General features: G+C 39.2%; 1 protein-coding gene across 4 annotated transcripts in view; it reads left to right on the top strand.

Moving 5' to 3' along the window:
• PCCA (propionyl-CoA carboxylase subunit alpha) overlaps positions 1-18977 on the top strand; it is a 284839-nt gene that overhangs the window by 22791 nt on the left and 243071 nt on the right. The gene's annotated exons all lie outside the window — the stretch shown is intronic.

Genomic DNA, 18977 nt, shown 5'->3' with positions numbered 1-18977 from the left:
TGAATAGTAGGGATTGTGAAGGATGTTGTTAAACAGCTTGTATTAAGGTCTGATTATGAGAATGTGTAAGGGCTACTGAACGAAAATCTGTGTCTCAGTATTGACTTAAATAAAATGTTCAATTATTTAACAATGTAGGTGCATCTCAGACTGTCATTTCTTTTAGGAGTTAACTTCCTCCATTGATTTAAAATGCTAGTGGAATATCAAAGGTAACTTGAATAAAGCTTTTATTTCTAGACTTTTAGAGAGCACAGTCTCTATCCTCTTATGGGGTGCTTTGTCTCATAACTGATATGGATATATAAACGTCTGCGGGTAACTGATCCTGTTTCTTTGTATGTGTGCTTACAGGGGAGCACGTGTGCATGGTGAAGGTGCTAGTTTGGTGAATAAAAGAGAGCTTTCCTAAGCTGCAACCAGACCTTGGTGGGGGCCTTGTACTAAACTGGAACTGTATACATTTAGCTAGAAGTCTGAGCAGCCTAGAACTTGTGTTTCCTTTCTTTTAGCAGAATTTCAAATTGATGCTTGTCCTTTCTTAGGTGTTATCATCACTATGTTCCTGAAGGATACTTGTATTATTGGTTACGTATTAGAAACTGGCTATGATAGTGCCTGCAGAAGTTGTCCTATGGCTTCATTGTTTCTTTATTAAGCCCTATTGTAAGTGTAAAAGAAAAGCAGCTTTGAGCAAATGAACTTGTGTTAATCATTAATTTGTGACTGCTGGCAAGATCTAATATTTAGAAGTACGTGGAAGGAGTGAGGATACAGTCATCTGTAACTTGGGCTGCAGCAAATGCCTGGCACTGCTCCCTGAGGCTAGGACTACAGACAGGAGAGTGGGGTCCTCACACGTGGGAGGCATGTTGTGGTTGAGGTGCTGGGTTGCAGGTGAAGGCAGCTGCAAGAAGGAGATGAGCTGACTGTAGGATCACAGAGGACAAACACTGGCAGGTTCTTTTGCAGAGAACCTGGGGAGCTTTGTAAGAGGCTGTACTGGAGTAGCTGGAGGACAGAGACTCAATAGGGGGAAGGCTGCAACTTCTGTCAACAGGCCATGTTGTAGTTGTCTGCCAGAAACCTGATCAAGAGTAGGAAGCAGATCAAAATTGTTTAAGAAAACTGAAGGAGGCCTCGTGATTCCAGACCCTGATGCTAATGCGGGGTTTTAACCATCCTGATAACTGCTGGAAATGTGGAGTGAAAACGCTTCCAGGAGCCTTCTGGAATGTGTGGTGGGTGATTTCTTGACGTAGATGATTGATGGGTTAACTAGAGGAAACGCTGTGCTGGACATCTTCAGAAGAAGGAAGAGCTGATCAGGGCTATGAAGCTTGATGACAACTTTCGGAAGAAGCGAAATTTAGGTCCTCAAGAGAAGTGAGGCAAATAGCAGAACCATAAGCCTGGACTTAAGGAGAACCAGCTTCGACTTGAGCAATGATTTGATTGGCAGGATCCCATGGGAGACTTCTTTTGGAGAGCAAAGCAGCCCAGGAGAACTGGTTGATATTCAAGGAAAACCTCCAAGCACAGGAGCTGTGTCTATACTGGATGGTGTGAAAGGGCAACAAGAAATTTCTGTGTATTGGTAGCAAAAGGAAGGAAGAAGAAAATGTTGGTTCATTGGGCATGGTACCTAATAATGACAGAGGATATAGAAGAGAATGGGAGAATCAGTGCCTTCTTTGCTATGGTCTTTACTGGGAAATTAAAAGCCTCCCAGGTCCCTGAACCTAGCTGTAGTACCAAGTGAAATGTAGTCTGGCTCACAGCTGGGAAAGATCAGGTAGGTATCACACAGAGTCTGTGGGCCTGGATGGGATGCATGCGCTGGAGTTGAGAGAATGAGCTGATTTCTTTGGGAGACTGCTGTCTTTTATTTTGGAAATGACACGGTGTTGTGGGAGGTTCCTGATGACTGGGAAGAGATAGTTGAACCCACCTCCAAGGAGGATCCAGAGAACCACAGGAAAGTTACTGGAGGAAAAAAGAACAGAGTGGTGTGAGTTTTTGGAAGACATGTCCTGTCATCTGACGGACGAGAATATGGCTGAGAACAGTCAGCATGGATTCATCAGGGCAAATCATGCCTGGCTCATCTGGTAGTCATAATTGATGTAATCAGATCCATGGATGAAAGAGCAGTGGGTATCATTTACCTTGCCTTTACTAGCACTGGTATCCTGTAGTATCTCGGTAGCTGAATTTGAGATATAGTCAACCTAGCCAAACTTAAAAAGTGAGTGGAAGAATTGGACCAAATCTCTAGAGATCCCTTCCAACCTCAATTACTTGTCTGTTCAGTGTGGTTCTTTCTGATGGCACAGGGTTAGGGTGAGAACCATTATTTTATGCAGGTAAAAGCAAAACATTCAATAGGTAGTTGATTCATAAATTGTTTTGTTGTCACATGCACTTAGCTGATAGTCCTTAGCTACACAAAGTGAAAGAAAGCAGTCATCTTTTTTCAACATTTATGATGTCATATTTGCCAAGAAAACAAATGCCTCTTCATAGATAATCTGAATGCTTATGGAAATATGGCCTGTTTCTTTAGCTGGGTGATTTCTTAAAGTTATCTGTTACCCATAGCTGAAACATCAGTCTCAGGTTTGGGGAAGTTTTTTTTCAGTTACGATTTTTCTTGGGATATACAGATCTCAAAATGCTGATGTGAGACTAAATATGTAGAAAGATGATAATGACAGTACGCATAAGCCTCCAGTTCTTTCTCTTAATTTTAATGAGTATAAAACTTGCGGGGGAAGCCCAGAAACTGAGATAATAGCTATTGCTTATGACCCTTTCCTGCATAATTTTGCTGATCTTGTGCTTAACACGTTCCAGTTTTTACATATGGTGTTTTAGCTATTTGAAAACTCTTCTGCTCAGTTATGAGTAATGGTTTTGTTCAAACGTGTGGCTGTTGCTCTTAACTTTTGCTTTTCTGAATGCTGCTACTGGTTCAGTATTGGAACTGTCAACTTCCTAGAAATGCTCCCAAAAAGCTCATTTGCTGAACCTGATTTCTCTTGGACTTTTTTTTTTTGCTTAATATTTGGTAACTCAGAAGGAGTTTATCGTGGAGAAGAGCTAACAAGTATACTGTGCGAGATGGCTGCTGGGGGGTGCCTCTTCTTTTCTATCCTTTCTTTTTCTTTTTTGTTCTTAAAGGCTTTTCCAGAAGACAACAAATGTGGTTATATTGCCTGGCTAACGTTTGTGCTCTGTGGAGGTGAGAAGTTGGCACTTTGAACGTGTTAGAGGCTAATCGGAATCCAGCCTTCAGCTTTGAAAAACAAAACAAGAACCCCCAAACCACCTGTGATAACAAGTTTTAAGGACTGTGACATTCCTCTAGCATTAAGGCCCTGGCATGGCAGGTCTGTAGTGTGGTGCAATAAAGGCTTGGTGCTGGAAAACTGCCCGGTGTGTCTTCCTAGGTCACTCACTTATACCATGGGAAAGGATCCCAAAGGGCTTCCAATTTAATACTGCTTGCTTGCACATTTTTAGTGGCTGAAAACCTCGTATATGTAGGAGGGAAGAGGAGGTGGTTAAGGAATGGCCTTTGGCCACTGTTGGCTGATAGGGCCAGGTCCCAGTGTCCTGAATTTTCCCTTTAATAGAGTAAAATCACATGCAGAATAGCAGGGCTTGGGCAGTCTCGCTGCTTGCTACTGTGACCTGAGAGACCACTGTTGTTGCTTTCTTCTCTTACGCTTTCAGCAAAGTACTGCTTTTCGTGCTTACGTTATGACTTTAAGACTGATGGAAGCTTTGAACTTTTTAGGTATTAGCTTGTGTTCTTCGTTTACATTGTTGAGTAGAGTAACATTTTATACAACCTTAGAAACCACAGGAGCATCTATTGTGCTTTTGGTTTGAAAAGCCATTTTTGTGCTGTCTAACACTTGATAAAGAATCATCAACCCCTGAATTTATTTGGTAAGTAAGTGCTGAATTCCAAGTCTTTAAATTTACAATACTATAGTATTAATAAGGATTTTGCTATTGTATTTTCTCTCATTTTAATGATCATGGTGTATCTTTATCAATGCTAGCTTTTAAATTGATGTAAAAGTATATAGTGGGTCTGTAGCTTTAAATATCACTTCTCTAAAAATAAAAATTTGAGTACAATGTGGGGGAGGTTTTTTGCTCTATAATTTTTTTTAAGGTAATAACCTGAATTTGGATGGTAAATTCCCTTTCATCTTATGATATGAATTACACTTCTATTGTAACCATATTTAATTTCTACTTGGTGAATGCTCTGGAGAGTTTTTGCAGTCAGCCTGGAACATGGGTTAAATTGAGCCTCAAGTTTTGTCCTGTGTTCTTGTTCCATATCTGTGGAGCTCAAGATTGACAGATAAACATGTAGACTGTGAGCTCTGTGATACTGATGCTTGTTGACAGCAGTTTCCTATCTATTTTTTCATTTTTTTCCTTCAGAGGAAATACTATAATTGTACTGCAAGCTGACTTCAGTGGCTTAACAGAAAGATGTAGTTTTTATAGATGGTCTTAATGGATTCAACTGAGCATTTTCCCCAAAAGTAGAACTTGATTCTGTGCCAATTTTTGTCCTTTCTGCAAAGAATTTTCATTATCGAGTTAGCAAAAAAAAAGTGCATTCTTTGCATGAATTAGTTCTGAAAGTTCATTTAAAAAAATATTAGAGAAGCGACATTCAAAAAAGCACCATGGCTATGCTAAAAGGTTCTTATAAAGTAATCAGCATAGTCCTAACATACGGAAATTTAAACAACACTTTTGATCTTCAGATATGCCTTTTTAAGGAAGTCTTGAGCTGCTAGAATGTCACATTTCCATCAGCTGAACTAAAGGATACAATCACTATTGCAATTTTCTGCCCTCGGTAGATTTCTGGGGGTAAAGCTAACACATTAACCATCATTCTAAATTCACTTCTGCAGGCAGGCGTGCATGCCTGTGTATTCTTTGCGCCAATATTCTTTCCACAAAAGAAATTTGAATTGTATGACTTCAAGCAGTTAAGTCAACAGTGGCCTTGAGGTGCAAATAGTCAGATCATATGCTCTTTAAGAAATGATAGGTGTAGTAAGTCTGGGATGAATAAGGCTGTTTCAGTTCTTAAGTTAAAGTGAAAACTAACCCTTCTGTAGGAAGTTTATCATTGAGTAACTTTGCTAAAACTTTTGCTGGTCTGAGTTTCTCACTTGGTTTTTGTCTTAAGTGCTCTATTTCTGTAAACCAAAACAGGACTATTAATTTTGTTCCCTTCTAGCAACTGTTCTCTAGTCTAGGAAGAAAAGCAGTGAGGTTGCATTCAGAGGGGGGAAAAAAATGCTTTGCTCATACTTGATGTGTTCGAGATGTTAGGTTCTATTTTATTTTCAGCCCTTTTTGCTCTTGATGGATGAAGTCTTTGAATTTTGTTGCCCAAGGATGTCAAGTTTAAACTTGCTGGGCAAAATTGACATAGAATCACTTATTTATAATGTTAGGTATGACAGCTAATTTTTCCCAACCTTTAAGTCAGTTGTGCCGGAGAGGTGAGAAGACGTTCATGGACTTGGGAGTGAGAAATCTGTGTGCATGTAGGCTGGAAGACAGCCTTGGTTAGGGTGAGTATTTTGATAGGAAGCTTGTGAAGAGCTCTTTGCTTTCAAGTGTAGTGATCCACAGCTGCTTTGAAAGGTAGGCTTCTAATGGTGTGCATGTCAGGTATGTAGTGCAGCCACACTAAAATTACTTCACTCACTATTTTTATGGATTCTTGCAGTTCTGCTGTGTTTGCATTTCCATGTATTAGAACACATTCTCCCAATTTCTCCTTGAAAATTATTTTAACATTATCCTAGCAAGCGCCTCTAAGTTGCTGTCTGTCCAGTGTAGCCCTACAGGAGTGTGGTTTGAAGTGAGATGAAGGTTTCATTGCAAGTCTATGATCATATTTCAAACAGTCTGGGTCAGTGAAGGTCCAAGAAAGTGTATGTGAGGGCTCCTGCCAATTTTAGGTGCAGTCATGTGGGCAGGCAGTCGCTGGAGGCTGTACCAGGGCACCTGGGGTAGACCACTATTGTCAGTGCTTGGAAGGAGCACTCTGTGGCTCTGACTGGCATTGGTTGCTGAAGTGTCTGCACCCAGAAGAATACAACGGAATGGTTGAACATGCATTTTTGTACTTTATTTTCCTGATTCCTCTTTTTTTGTTTGTTTCTAGACCGTTCTCTACTCAATTTTCGGTTCTTAGTTCTGACTGTTTTCCGTCCTCCTGGCAGTAACTGGCGCATCCACACGTGGTTCTGGAGTTCCCTCTTGCTATCACTTCTGCCACCGCTCTGTTATTTCAGTGTTTTTGTGTTCTTCTCCATCATCAGTTAGGGTGTCTGCATCGGTGAACATGGGACTTTCGTAAAGCCTTTGAAGGCCCAGAAGGCCAACTGCATCCTGTGCTGCATAAAAATAGCATGGCCAGCAGGTTGGGGGAGGTGATTGCCCCCCTATGCTCTGCCTCTTGTGAGGCCCCACCTGGAGTGCTGCATTTAGCTTTGGGGCCCCCAGCACAAGGAGGATGTAGGGCTGTTAGAGAGGGTCCAGAGGAGGGCCACAAAGATGATCAGAGGGCTGGAACCTCTCTATGAAGAAAGGCTTGTTCAGCCTGGAGAAGAAGACTCTAGGAAGACAGACTTTTTATCATGGCCTGTAGTGACAGGACAAGTGACAACAATTTTAAACTGAAGGAGAGTAGATCTAGGTTGGATATAAGGAAGAAGTTCTTCACCCAGAGGGTTTTGAGGCACTGAACAGGCTGCCCAGAGAAGCTGTGGATGTCCCATCCCTGGAGGTGTTCAAGGCCAGGCTGGATGGGGCTTTGGGCAACCTGGTCTGGTGGGAGGTGTCCCTGCACATGGCAGGGGGTTGGAACTGGGTGGGCTTTAAGGTCTCTTCCAACCCAAACCATTCTGTGTGTCTGAGCTGGTGGGTGGGAAAGTCTGTGATTCGTTATGTTGTTTGGTTACAGTGTGTCAGTCTGCAAATTTACTGGTGGGGGATGATCTACTTTGGGCAAGGAAGTGGGGCATGTTACAAACCTTGGAGATGGTGTCATATACCCTTTCCTCCCTGCCCCATGCCTTATGTCTATGTGTCTGTATAAAGTCTGTGTCTAATTGGACTGAGACAACTGGAGGGGTGATGATACAAAGCTAAAGTAGGGAAGACCGTGATCTTTTCTGAGAAAGCAGCTCCTACCAAGTTTTTATTTTACTTTTTAATGGGTTGTCTTTTCTGATTAGGCTATTTAAGCAGGAATGTATATCTACTTTCTGCTATAGAAAAAGCAAACTTTGCCTATGTCAGTGAGTTTCAAAGCTAGCATTAGTTCTTTCAGAGCTCTGAATGCTTTTATATTGTTTCAGCAGGAAAGATCCTTAAATTAAAATGAACTTTGAAACTTTACAAGTTTATTCGTTTTCTAAAATTAATGAAACTTAACAGTTCTTCTCTCCGAAGAACCGAATGTTTTTCTCACTTGAACCCTCAAGATGAACTGTCTTGCTTTAAGCTCGTCCTTTTCTGCTGGCGTGTATGCATACGGTAAAATGTATGAATACTTGACGTTTACGGTGTTCAAACAAAAAGCCAACAAAATTCATGAAAATCTCAGAGCTGCATCTTACTCAGGTGGCCTGCTGTTTGAAATATGACTCCTGATGTGTATTGTACTCTTAGCCCTAGGATTCAGTAATGAGATTGAGTGGTATTTTGTGTGAGCACTTCTGGATGATTGACAGTGAGGCGATGTGAATCATCATTTATCAGGATATTATCATGCCTACCCTTGATAATTTCTCCCTGCTGTCTGGGGAGGTGGTGAAGACAGATAGGACTTTGTGATGTCAAAGTAATTAGTGTGCGTTGGTTTCCAGCTGAACAAACTGGAAACTAATGATCAGGTAAATGAAGATGAAGTGCATTAGTGTAAGGATGAAGGTGCAAGGACCTTGGGGAAGAGCTTATCAAAATTTCATGGGGGTTATTTGAATATTTGACAATTTATTTGTGCAGTTGCAAGCAATATTTAAAACTACTGAAGGATACTTCTGCAACAGTCTATTTACATGTCCTTTGTTAATACCGCCTCTAGCGAGAGGGTCAGCTCTAGGGTTGCGGACATTAGACTCTCCAGTCTAAAGACCAGACAATCTTTACGACTTCAATAAAATCTGGGTAGTGAATTTCTAGATAATGATAGCAAATTTGAGTTAAATGGTGTTTAGGAATTCCAGCGTCCATTGAAAAGGTTGGGTTTTCTAGTGATATGTCCCCCTTATTTTAAAACGGGAAAATGACCGTAACTTATTTTACATATCTTTGACCTGTGGCCAACTGTTTTATGTCCTTAAAGTATTTTAGCATTATTTGGACATATGTAATTATCTTAGAACGTGGACCTTGTAATATAACTGGTGATGCTGGAACAGGTTCCTGACACCATGCATGTTTCTTGGTGCAGGTTTTGAAAATATCATGTGCGGCTCATTACTGAAACATTTTTAACCTTTAAAGAGAAAACAACAAAAGTCTCCTTAGGTGTGTTCAGCTACGGTGATACCGTAAGTGATGCTTAATGCACAGGACCAGCAGAGTGTAATTCTTTCCCTATATTAAGCATAGCCAGCAGTAAGTGGTCTGAGGGTTTCTGTAGTCAACTTTATCACATGATTAGTTATTGCTAGTTTTAATTAACTGATTGAAAAGCTATCTGTTTCACATGCTTGCTTTTCAATTATTAAAATGCTAATTTACTCGTTGCCATTTATCAGTACACTTGTAGTAGTAATATGCCAGTCTTCCAGATACCTCCAAGAATAACGTACCTGTGGCAGTGGACAAAGTTTTGTGATTAAAGCCTGATGGTAAAGCTGCTCTTTAGGCTGGCTTTATGTACGCAGCTTTCTTCTCTTTATTTCATTTTCTTGAGTTCTTTTTCTCCCTCTTCTTTGGTGAAAATGAGTGGGCTAGAATCCCTGGCAGGAATTTGTCCGTATTAATATGGCTCATCAGAGACATTATATTTAATTGGAGAGCCTGCGGTATAGTCGCAGGAGGCCGAAGGGAATTATTTAGCATTAGCAATGGCTCGTCTGGGAGTTGTGCGCTAATCAAGGAGCTTGTGTGTTAACTGTAGGGATGATGGGAGTTATGACGATTATGACATGTGAGCACATGTCTGTATGAGAACTGGACAGGCAATGAGTTAATCAAGAAATATATTAAATGGCTCCCATGCTGCTTCATTATTACTCCGTAGAGGGTCTGTCAGATTGTGTACTTTAACCAAGGGTGTGTGTGTATTATAAAATCCAACAAATAGATGTCTTTACAGGTAAAGTAAATACCATCTTTTTAACAAAAGAAAAACATTTTCTGCATATTTTTAAGTGGATGTGGGCTTTTAAGCTCTGTGCTGAAAACAAATTAGAGAATGCTTGGTCTGAAAAATGCATTTAAACACTTTGTTTAATTGTTCCTCTTCAATCTGCTCTTTTTGTATTTTTATCAAATGCGTGCTTTCAGTGAACATGAATTATTTCCTACTTAAGATCTTAAAAACGTTTGGTTGAATCTTTCATGTAATTTAAAAAAAATAATAGCTTACCAAAACGTAATGTTAACACTTAGCTTTAAAAAATATAAATGCTAATTGTTTTTTCACCATCAGGATGATACAAACCTTGCAAATTTAAAACAAAACAAACAAACCCCAAAACCCTAAAATGTAATGCATGTTTACATGCCAGGTAGACCCATCCTTTGCACAGTGTGATTAGAGGCATCTGTTTCGTATCTATCATGGAATTATTGGTTATGCTGGGAGGGGGAAAAAATCATGTTTTAAGGAAATGAAACTAATAAACTGAGTTCACTTTAAAAAAATCAAACCGTTGCATAAACCCAGAAACCAACTGGATTATGTCTGTCGGCAAACTCATCCCACAGCTGCTGGCTAGGTGAGCACGTGCACTTTTCCTGCTATTGTAAGCACAGCCAAATTTGATAAAACTTTCTACCAAACTGCGACCTTCATGTATTAACTTAATTAAAGCAGTATCATGGCTAGTACCCAAAGCGTTAACCTGTAGGAGGTTGTTATTGAAATCCATTATCTGTGGAGTCAGTATTAGTGGTCAGCAGCATCAGAAGTAAAACTGCAAGCAAGACCCTCCCTTGGGTGCTGTGAGCTCAGCAGGTTAAACTGTCAAAGCTTCTTAAAGGACTGGTAGTTAAACCCCCTGGAGTTAAAGGTAAACCAATCATTTGCTGTCAGCAGGAAATATGACTTTATTTAGCAGGTTGGAGGGGGAAGAAATGCTAACAGGGAAGAGGATTTAGACAGAAGTGTTGTGTGAGCGTGTCACTGTGCTATGTAGATTCCATGCAGCTTGGGAGGACTTGCTTAATTCCAGGTGTTGTAAAAACAGGAATTTATTTATATAGAAACTTACTCCAATGTCTAATAAAACTATACATGTGGCTGAGCTGAACTGTTAAACTTGTGAATATTTCTCTTTTAAGTGAAGAACGCAAAAGTTGATATCTTTCTTAAAAGTGGGAACAGCTGTCACCATATAGAAATGGGTTGCTTCTTTCCTTTTGGTTTTGTGGACTGTGTATAACTTACTAGCCTTTTTTAAACCATGCTAAGTATATTTAACGCTGACCAAGCGCATTACATACAAGATCTAAGCATATGTTTATTAAAATATGTGCATATGGGCCATGACTACTTGTGATACTGTAATTGAATTAGTCTAGTAGTGATATTTCCTGTATTTTGTTTGTTTTTTTTAAGTCTGTTTTCAAAGGTGAAGATCTATAACATTTAGCTTCCTGCTTCCTAAATTCTTGCCTCAAAAAAGAAAATCCTGGAAATGATAGCTCGTTACAGATGGGTGTGAAGCAGGTGTAGGAGACCTGACACTTCTGCTGTAGTTTTATTTATTTGGACAGGAACAATGCTTAAACCCTTGGTGGGGGTAAGCCTCATAGTGGCTTGTGAACTGTGTTCTTTTATGTATCAAGACCTATTTCCTCAATACAGTACACTGATTTTAGGCTAAATCTGTTGGATGTGCTGAAATAATGTTGTAAGATTAATGGGATACAGTAGAGACTAAGATTGTGCTGTATTTGAATTACCTTCAAATGGCGAAGTATGCATTTATAAGAAATCATCTGGGAAATGGGAATGTCGGGGAAACAAGTCAATAACCTAAGAAGCAAATTAAAAATCTTCTTGGGGTCATGCAAAAAAAAAAAAATCTGTGCAGTTCGAGATGTAGCTATTGCAGAACACTGAGGGATCCAAAAAAAGGCTTTTGTCACTTGGTCATTGTCAGACCCTATAAAGTCTGGCATCAGCACCTGTGGCTTGTACAGTGCTGGCATTACCTGTGTGAAAATCTTACTTAAACTGTGCAGGTTTTGTCCATTCTTGCCCTTATGTGAGGTGGTGCCATAGTCCTTACAGTTTTGGTAAGCCAGCTAGCTGTCTATAGACGGGGCACAGAACAAACCTCATTTTCAAGTGTGCTGATATTCACTTCTTTACTGACTCCTTGACGTATGGGTAATACGTTCAGCACTGTGGAATATAAACATGTGAATTCTACTGAAGGATGGAAGGGAGGTTACTACAGTGGTCTAATCAGCAATGGTAAATATCTGTTTGCTGTCTAATTTGAATCTCCTTTGCAGAACACATTTTCCACGTTTAATACTTTATGTACTTGACTTGGGGGTCTTCTGTGACCACTCTTTCATATTACCGTGCAAAATTTCCTTAAGCTTTCTTTGAATAGGGTTGCAAACACTGACAGGCTCTGTTACAGGCTTTTTCATGTAGGTGAAGAATATGAGTTTGTGGTGGGTGACAGTTTTAGAACAAAATGCTGCTCTGTGCTTTCTTGCTATGTCTGTTATAACAGGTCCAAGTGTCTGTCAAGCAGTTCATATGAATATGATTATACTTTGGCATTGGAAACGTTGATTTCTTTCTAAAAGTCTTTTTTTTAAATTAAAGAAAAAGGTAAGTCTATTCTGAAAAGCTACATAACAAGCAAGTTTCATGGGATTTCTGGCCTACTGTGTTCTGTAAGTTTGTAAAGCAAGCATGCTTCATTCTTTTTCTCCATTACACAACTTTCACGCTCTTCATCTTGATACCTGCATTTTGCAATCACAAAGCTGCCTTGTGTTCTTTCAAAATAAGCCTTTTGAGGGTAGAAAACTGTGGACAGGTTTTTGTCCTTTTTTAAAAAAACAACGACAACAAAAAACACCAAAACTTTAAACTCTTCAAAGTTGCCCTAGAATGCAAAGAATAATTTTAAGTGTCAGAAAAGTAATGTTCCTGTCTCTAATTTTATTGAAGAACTGATGAAACTTTTTTTTTTAAGAAATAATTTTGAATAGTCATACCAGTGGATTTTTGAATGGAAAAAGCTCTACTTTTGGTCTTATTTTATATGTAGAAATAAAAATACTGCATGGAGATGAAGAAAACATTCTGTGTTTTAGAGAACCTTTAATGATTCCTAAGGTCCTCTGCAATCACCCCCAACCTTTTATTTTGGGAATCGTCTTTTATCAATCATTTGACACTTGAGATCTGGTTTCATGTTATGTCTTACTTTCACAGAATCCAAAATATACCTGAAAGAACCAGTTGTGTTCTCCTGGTCACTCTTACTCATTTGTTGTATTGGATCCAATGATCATGTGGCTGTGAGCTGGTTTAACTTGCTGATCTGACCAAAGGTTTATATCCCTTCCCCTTAGATTACTTTTCTACTAGGTCTGCTCAGGTCTTTGACCTCTCAGCAGCATTGTAACTGCTAGAGCTGAATGTGGAGGGGAATTAGGGATGGAATCATCCTTTGGGTGGCAAGTTGTCTCAATATAAGCCTCACTTCACACGAGTGAAGTTTCTTAATATGGTTCGTCTTGGGCCAGAACTCAGTCCATCTTGTGAAGAATTTAATTTACTGTAGGGTCTGTATCTTGCATTTCTGATGATTTGTTACTACTCCAAATACTGTTCCAGAACGTGTTGCCTTCAGCTGCACTGATGTCCATAGTTTTCCCCTGACACATTTCTTTTAAATACAGTTGGGTAGTTGAAATATCAGGTAGCTGTGAATTCATCTTGCTGTTTCTAGTGGGTGTTATCTTGACCCTAGGACTAGTTTTGGGGATCCCTGACCTGTTTACCATCGTTAGATGCTGAAAGCAATTTCTGCGGTCTGTCCTCTGCAGGCAGGCAGATTTGGAGATTGGACAGGAACCTCATCTGAATGTCTGTGTACTGTGTTCATCCATATGAAGGACAACTTTAAACCAAAAAACTCTAAGATGAAAATCCTGGATAGAAGCATGCTACCGAAGTATACTGCGTGTTGCTTACTATGGTTGAACCTAAGCTATTTTTTCTAAATCCCATATGTCTGCTGGTATATCTAGCTCAATTAAGAGCTACATCTTTACTATGTGAAATTCTGTAAGTGTTGGCTACCCATGATCCTTTCCAGACCTGCTTAACTATGAAGTTCTCCCATCTCCCACATTCCTTCCCTATTTAGAAAACAAAGAAACCAGTATCAAATGTATTTTGTAGCGAGCTTTTTTTGGGAGAGGCAGGAGGAAGAAACAGCAAGAGAAACATCTGTCTTAAGGCTTGCTACTGTGCGTAGAAAGCTGAGATTACATTAGGAAAAGACTGAGCTGTACATGTTTGAAACACAGAGAGACTAAATACACGATAGCGCACTCCTATTTTGATAATAGCACAGAAAACTATTATTTGTCTAAAACACTTAAAGCTTACATATATTGCAAAGATAAAACTCTAGCATGCACGTGAGCATAGTGCACTGCTTCAAGTCAGGTAATTTGTTCAATTCTTGTAATATGTGAGGAGAGTCTTATTAAATAAACCTGTTTACTAAAACATCTTTCTAAACAGTTTATCTATGCTCTGAAGTAAAATTCTTCTGTTTCTCCTGCAGACTTGCCTTTGGTAACATACTCCATAGCCGAAATAGTTCGCAGAGGTATGCGTGCAGTTGCTAGTCTGCAGACAAGTTTATTCACAGCACTGCATAAATGAGTAAGGGTGGTTCTGAGTAGCTGTGTTCCCTCTAACCCTTACTTGGCTGAAGAAAGTTGGTAATTACAACACCCTATGAAAAGGAGCTATGACTAGGAGGAGATGAGGGGAATGCCTTTCCCTCAAGTCTGAGCAGTTTTTCTATCGATGCAATGAGTTGGAGTTGAAGAATGGGACATTGTTTTTTTTCCTTCTCCTGCTTCCTCTTCCTCTATTAATCTTTCAGTTCATCCAAAGGTAATTAGGTAAACAGATAACAATTGATTTACCTCTTTTTACTTCTACTTCTTCAGTTATTCTACCAAAATAAAATTGTTTGTTCCTAGTTGGTGTTGACTAAAACATGTGGGAGCTGTGATATGAACCAACTACTTCATTTTGCTAAAATTTTAAAAGCCAACTAATTACTGTTACAGACTACTTAAAATAAAAATGTGCTAGTCTATCACAGTTGGCTTCTAGAGCATTAAGCATAATTTCCTCAAAAAGAAAGCTTCTTGAAAAGAAGTTAAGCAGTCTTTCATTTATGCTTGTTGGTTATATGCAGATAGACTTGATGGGCAAAAGTGTAGTTGTTTTCAGAAAATTGAATTCTTCTGAATAGAAGTCTGTAAGGATGAGCTTTCCTAGAAAAGTTCCAGAATACACTATAGAGAGAAACTCCATATCTTCAATTTTCAAGGTCTGGAGAAAAAACAACCACAAAACCACCTTGTTTTAATCAACCTAATTATATTGTCTTCCCACTACATTCAGCTACTGAGGTCTGGCTAAACTTCAGTTCTATGGTCTTAAGGTTATACAAGGCACACTAAATTACTAGTTCCTAGTCTTAATTCTTTCTGGAGGGTAGAACCGTTTGCAGTAAAATTCTTACGGAGAAGCCTTCTTTCCCATCAAGATTTCAAGATTATTTTTGTTTTTTTTCTAATGTTACAAAATTCATCTTCGTAAGTGAGACTATGAACAGATGAGAATCTTTTTGTGTGTTGAAAAGTGCACGCTCTCAGTCTTTAACTAGAAATGCAACATTTTTTGCCTGGTTGGCGTCCCTTCTTTTAAAGGATGGTTGAGTTCAACCTGGATCCATCCACTTTAATCTTAGTTGAGATCTGTGGATTTCTGAAGCCACTACTTAGTGAAGCTATTGCTGCCTCCAAGTTTGGAGTGGTTGGAAAACTGAGTGCTAACTAATGTTTTGTATCTTGGCTACTGACTGCTAGCCGAGGGTCTGATCCTGTAGATGCTAATGGATAGACTGTTTTGAGAGTTGTAGTCTTGGAGGGGACTTTTAAGTAAATATTCCTCATTAACCCAAATGCTTGAAATCTGTTGAAGAATGACTTCATCTTAATGTCACATAGGTGTATCTGTGGGCCATCAATAAAAAAAAAATAATAAAAACGAAACAAAGCAGGTATTTAAATAAGCTTGCAGGAAAATCTACTTATTCTGACTATAGGTTGTCTTGTTTACTTGCATAATTTTTTGTTTAGGTTTTTGAAATGCTGAGATAAAATAAATGTGGAAAATATGTAATATTTATGCTATTTATGGCTTTCACAGTTCTGCTTTTCATGCAGTTTAGAAATGTTTCCGTTATTTCACGTTAGGGTTAAATGCCATAATCATGTGGCAGTATTTCTTTTCAGACAGCACTTCAAGGACTGTATGAATACTGCACACTTGCTATGTGCACAGATTTGTTGTATTCTTGGTGTGTATTTTAGCGTGAAGCTGTTAAGAACACTTAGGTCTGAAAGTTGTGCATTTTTGGCAAAGCAGTGAATTTGAACTTTTTTTGAGTGTTAGGTTATTTTTTTTAAGTTGACTGTTCAGTACCACAAGCTTTTTGTTCTATTTTGTCTCTCTCTCTTGGCACTGGTGCTGGCGAGATTTGAGATTTTGTTTTTTTTTAGTTACACTTACAAAGGATTTACTCATTAGCCCTATTTTATGGATTGAACTAATTGTGGTTCATCTTGCTGAGTGGTATTATGCAGTTTGGGTCAATTAAGTGAATGTACTTAACACCAACCGATGTTGTTGCAATGTATAATATTGATTAGAGCTATAAAAGAACAAGGACTTGTTTGATTAGATTTCTTTGTCTAAACAATGCTTGAGATCTTATCTAGTGTACCAAACAGAAGTGTTCCCTTTGTTTTTTTAAATGTTTCTTAGGTTTGATTAACACTACATATATGTAGATATAACAGTTTCCTTGTCTATAAATTGTGGAACTACGGAACTGGGGAAAGTGCACCTTCCAACTCAATAAAACTGTCTCTGCTGTATGAATATCAACTTGTATTGAGACCTAGGGATGAATAGTGTGACCTACTCTGAAAAACTGGGACACCAGGGAATCCCAGACATCTCCCTCCTTAGAGATGGAGGAGTGGGGGGAGTGTGTGTGTGTATGTGTTAATTAGGCATTTACACTGAAGTAAATGGCATCTGTCACATGATAAACATCAGAAACTGCTGAAGTGTATAAAATCATCTGTGAAAACTGTGCAGGTGATATTAAGCACTTTGTTAGGAAACACATGTGGATATCTTTGTTCCTCCACTGGCTCACATGACAATCAGCCTTTACTTTTTGCAATTAATAGATGAGAATCAATATAAAGCAAATTAGGGGGGAGAGCACTTTTGTCATGTCATGAATCAGATCCATAAGAAAGTAACAAACTCTGGAGTCAGTGAATAATTAAAAATGCTAGGGATCTGTGAATTATTCTGGTGTCTGTCATTACCTTAGAGATTGCATATGCACTGGAAATATTTTTTTCAGTGCTTTGTGTTAGCATCATGGTGTTCATACATGTGGGCTCTTTTTTTCTGTTTACATACCAGAAACCCTTTTTGTTTAATGTGGGTGGCATGCATATGTGACTTACATATAATACAAATTTCAACTGGCAATCTGCAGCACCTGTATGACACAGGAGAAGGTTACTTTGATCCTGCTGCACTAAACAACATCTCTAGAAGTACTAGGTGTATTTTAGCTATTAAGCTTGTTTTGGATTTCTCTAAATGATTGAGATACAGGCTTCATTAGGAGGATAATTCACTGGATTTAGACTATGGCTGGGCAAGAGAGCATGCTGCTGTCAGGTGGGTGCCACTCTCCAGGGTAAAGGAGTCCCAACATAGTTTCAGTAACCTGGGTACTTACCAGCTGTAGTTCACAGAATCACCTAGGTTGGAAGAGATCTCCAAGATCACCGAGTCTAACCTCAGCCCTAACACTAACAAGTCCTCCACTAAACCATATCACTAAGCTCAACATCTAAATGTCTTTTAAAGACCTCCGGGGATGGTGACTCCACCACCTCCCTGGGCAGCCCATTCCAATGCCTAAAAACCCTTTCAGTAAAGAAGTTCTTCCTAATATCCAACCTAAACCTCCCCTGGCGCAACTTTAGCCCATTCCCCCTCGTCCTGTCACCAGGCACATGGGAAAACAGACCAATCCCCACCTCGCTACAGCCTCCTTTAAGGTACCTGTAGAGGGCAATAAGGTCACCCCTGAGCCTCCTCTTCTCCAGGCTGAACAAGCCCAGCTCCCTCAGCCGCTCCTCGTAAGACTTGTTCTCCAGACCCCTCACCAGCTTCGTTGCCCTTCTCTGGACTCGCTCGAGCACCTCCATGTCCTTCCTGTAGCGAGGGGCCCAAAACTGAACGCAGTACTCGAGGTGCGGCCTCACCAGAACCAGAGTTCAGTGCAGTCCTTCTAAATTGTCTCCTGCAAACTGGATATTGGGTATTTCTGTCATGTTTATATCCAGTATTTTGGGTTCTGGGACTATTTATTTCTTAGGATATGATACCAAAATCTGAGTGCAGGCACAATAGCTGACTTGTAAATCCAGCTGAAATACCGAAATACAATGTACAGAAATGATCTCCAAAATAGTCACTGCCACAGTATATTTTTAATAGATTACAGGATGAGGAGCCTGTAATGGGATGGTTAGGTGTTCATTACAGATTTGAGTTAAGGATCCTAGAGGTGTAAGAAACCTGTGCAGGGATTCAGATGACTGAACTTAGTCTTTAGTTTTCGAATTAAATGGAGGCTGTGTAAAATGATGGGTCAGTGGATGTAGTAAACCTCCTTTCATATTTCTGTCATTACTACAGAGTAAGTAGTCCTTATGAAATACATCTCAAATACACAACTTCTACAGAAATTAAACCACTTTATGCAAGTAAGTCATAACTTTTTTTTTGTATTCTGTAATGTAACAGGTCCTTATAGTTGCTTGAAATGTATCTTTTGAGGCACAGGTAGCCCAACATGATGAAAATTTACAGTGTAAACCATTTAGCACTTTTCAGTTTGTCTGCTTTTCCACCCTTTGTTGTTATCCGTTCATGCTTGAGATTGCAGGGTCAATTCTAGTATTTATGAAGGGATTGTGTTTCTTCTGAAACCTCCTGAGACTTGCTTCTTTGTTTTGTTGACATTGTTTTTCTAAACTAAAACAGAAAAGGGAAAAATTACTCTCCTGAAATGTTAGCTGTGGTAAGCTAGGGACAAGTTCTGAATACTTAGGGTTGTGTGATTTAAGCCAATCCTTGAATTTGAAAACAAATATATTTATTTGAAATTTGTAATGCTTGAAGTAGGGAAGTTGCTGGATTCTTTGGGCTGTCCAGAAATACTGCATTATGATAAGTTAGCTTCTGCAGAGAAGAGAATTATGGTGTGAATTATGTGCCACCTGGCAGAAAGCTGAAAGATTCAGCTCTCATTTAGATTCAAACGATGGCTTTTGTAATGTTTACC

The sequence above is a fragment of the Anser anser genome (assembly GCF_964211835.1).
Source record: "Anser anser genome assembly, chromosome: 1".
Taxonomy (NCBI): Eukaryota; Metazoa; Chordata; class Aves; order Anseriformes; family Anatidae; genus Anser; species Anser anser.
The sequence above is the reverse complement of the archived record's forward strand: the minus strand, read 5'-3'. Positions and strand labels throughout refer to the sequence as shown.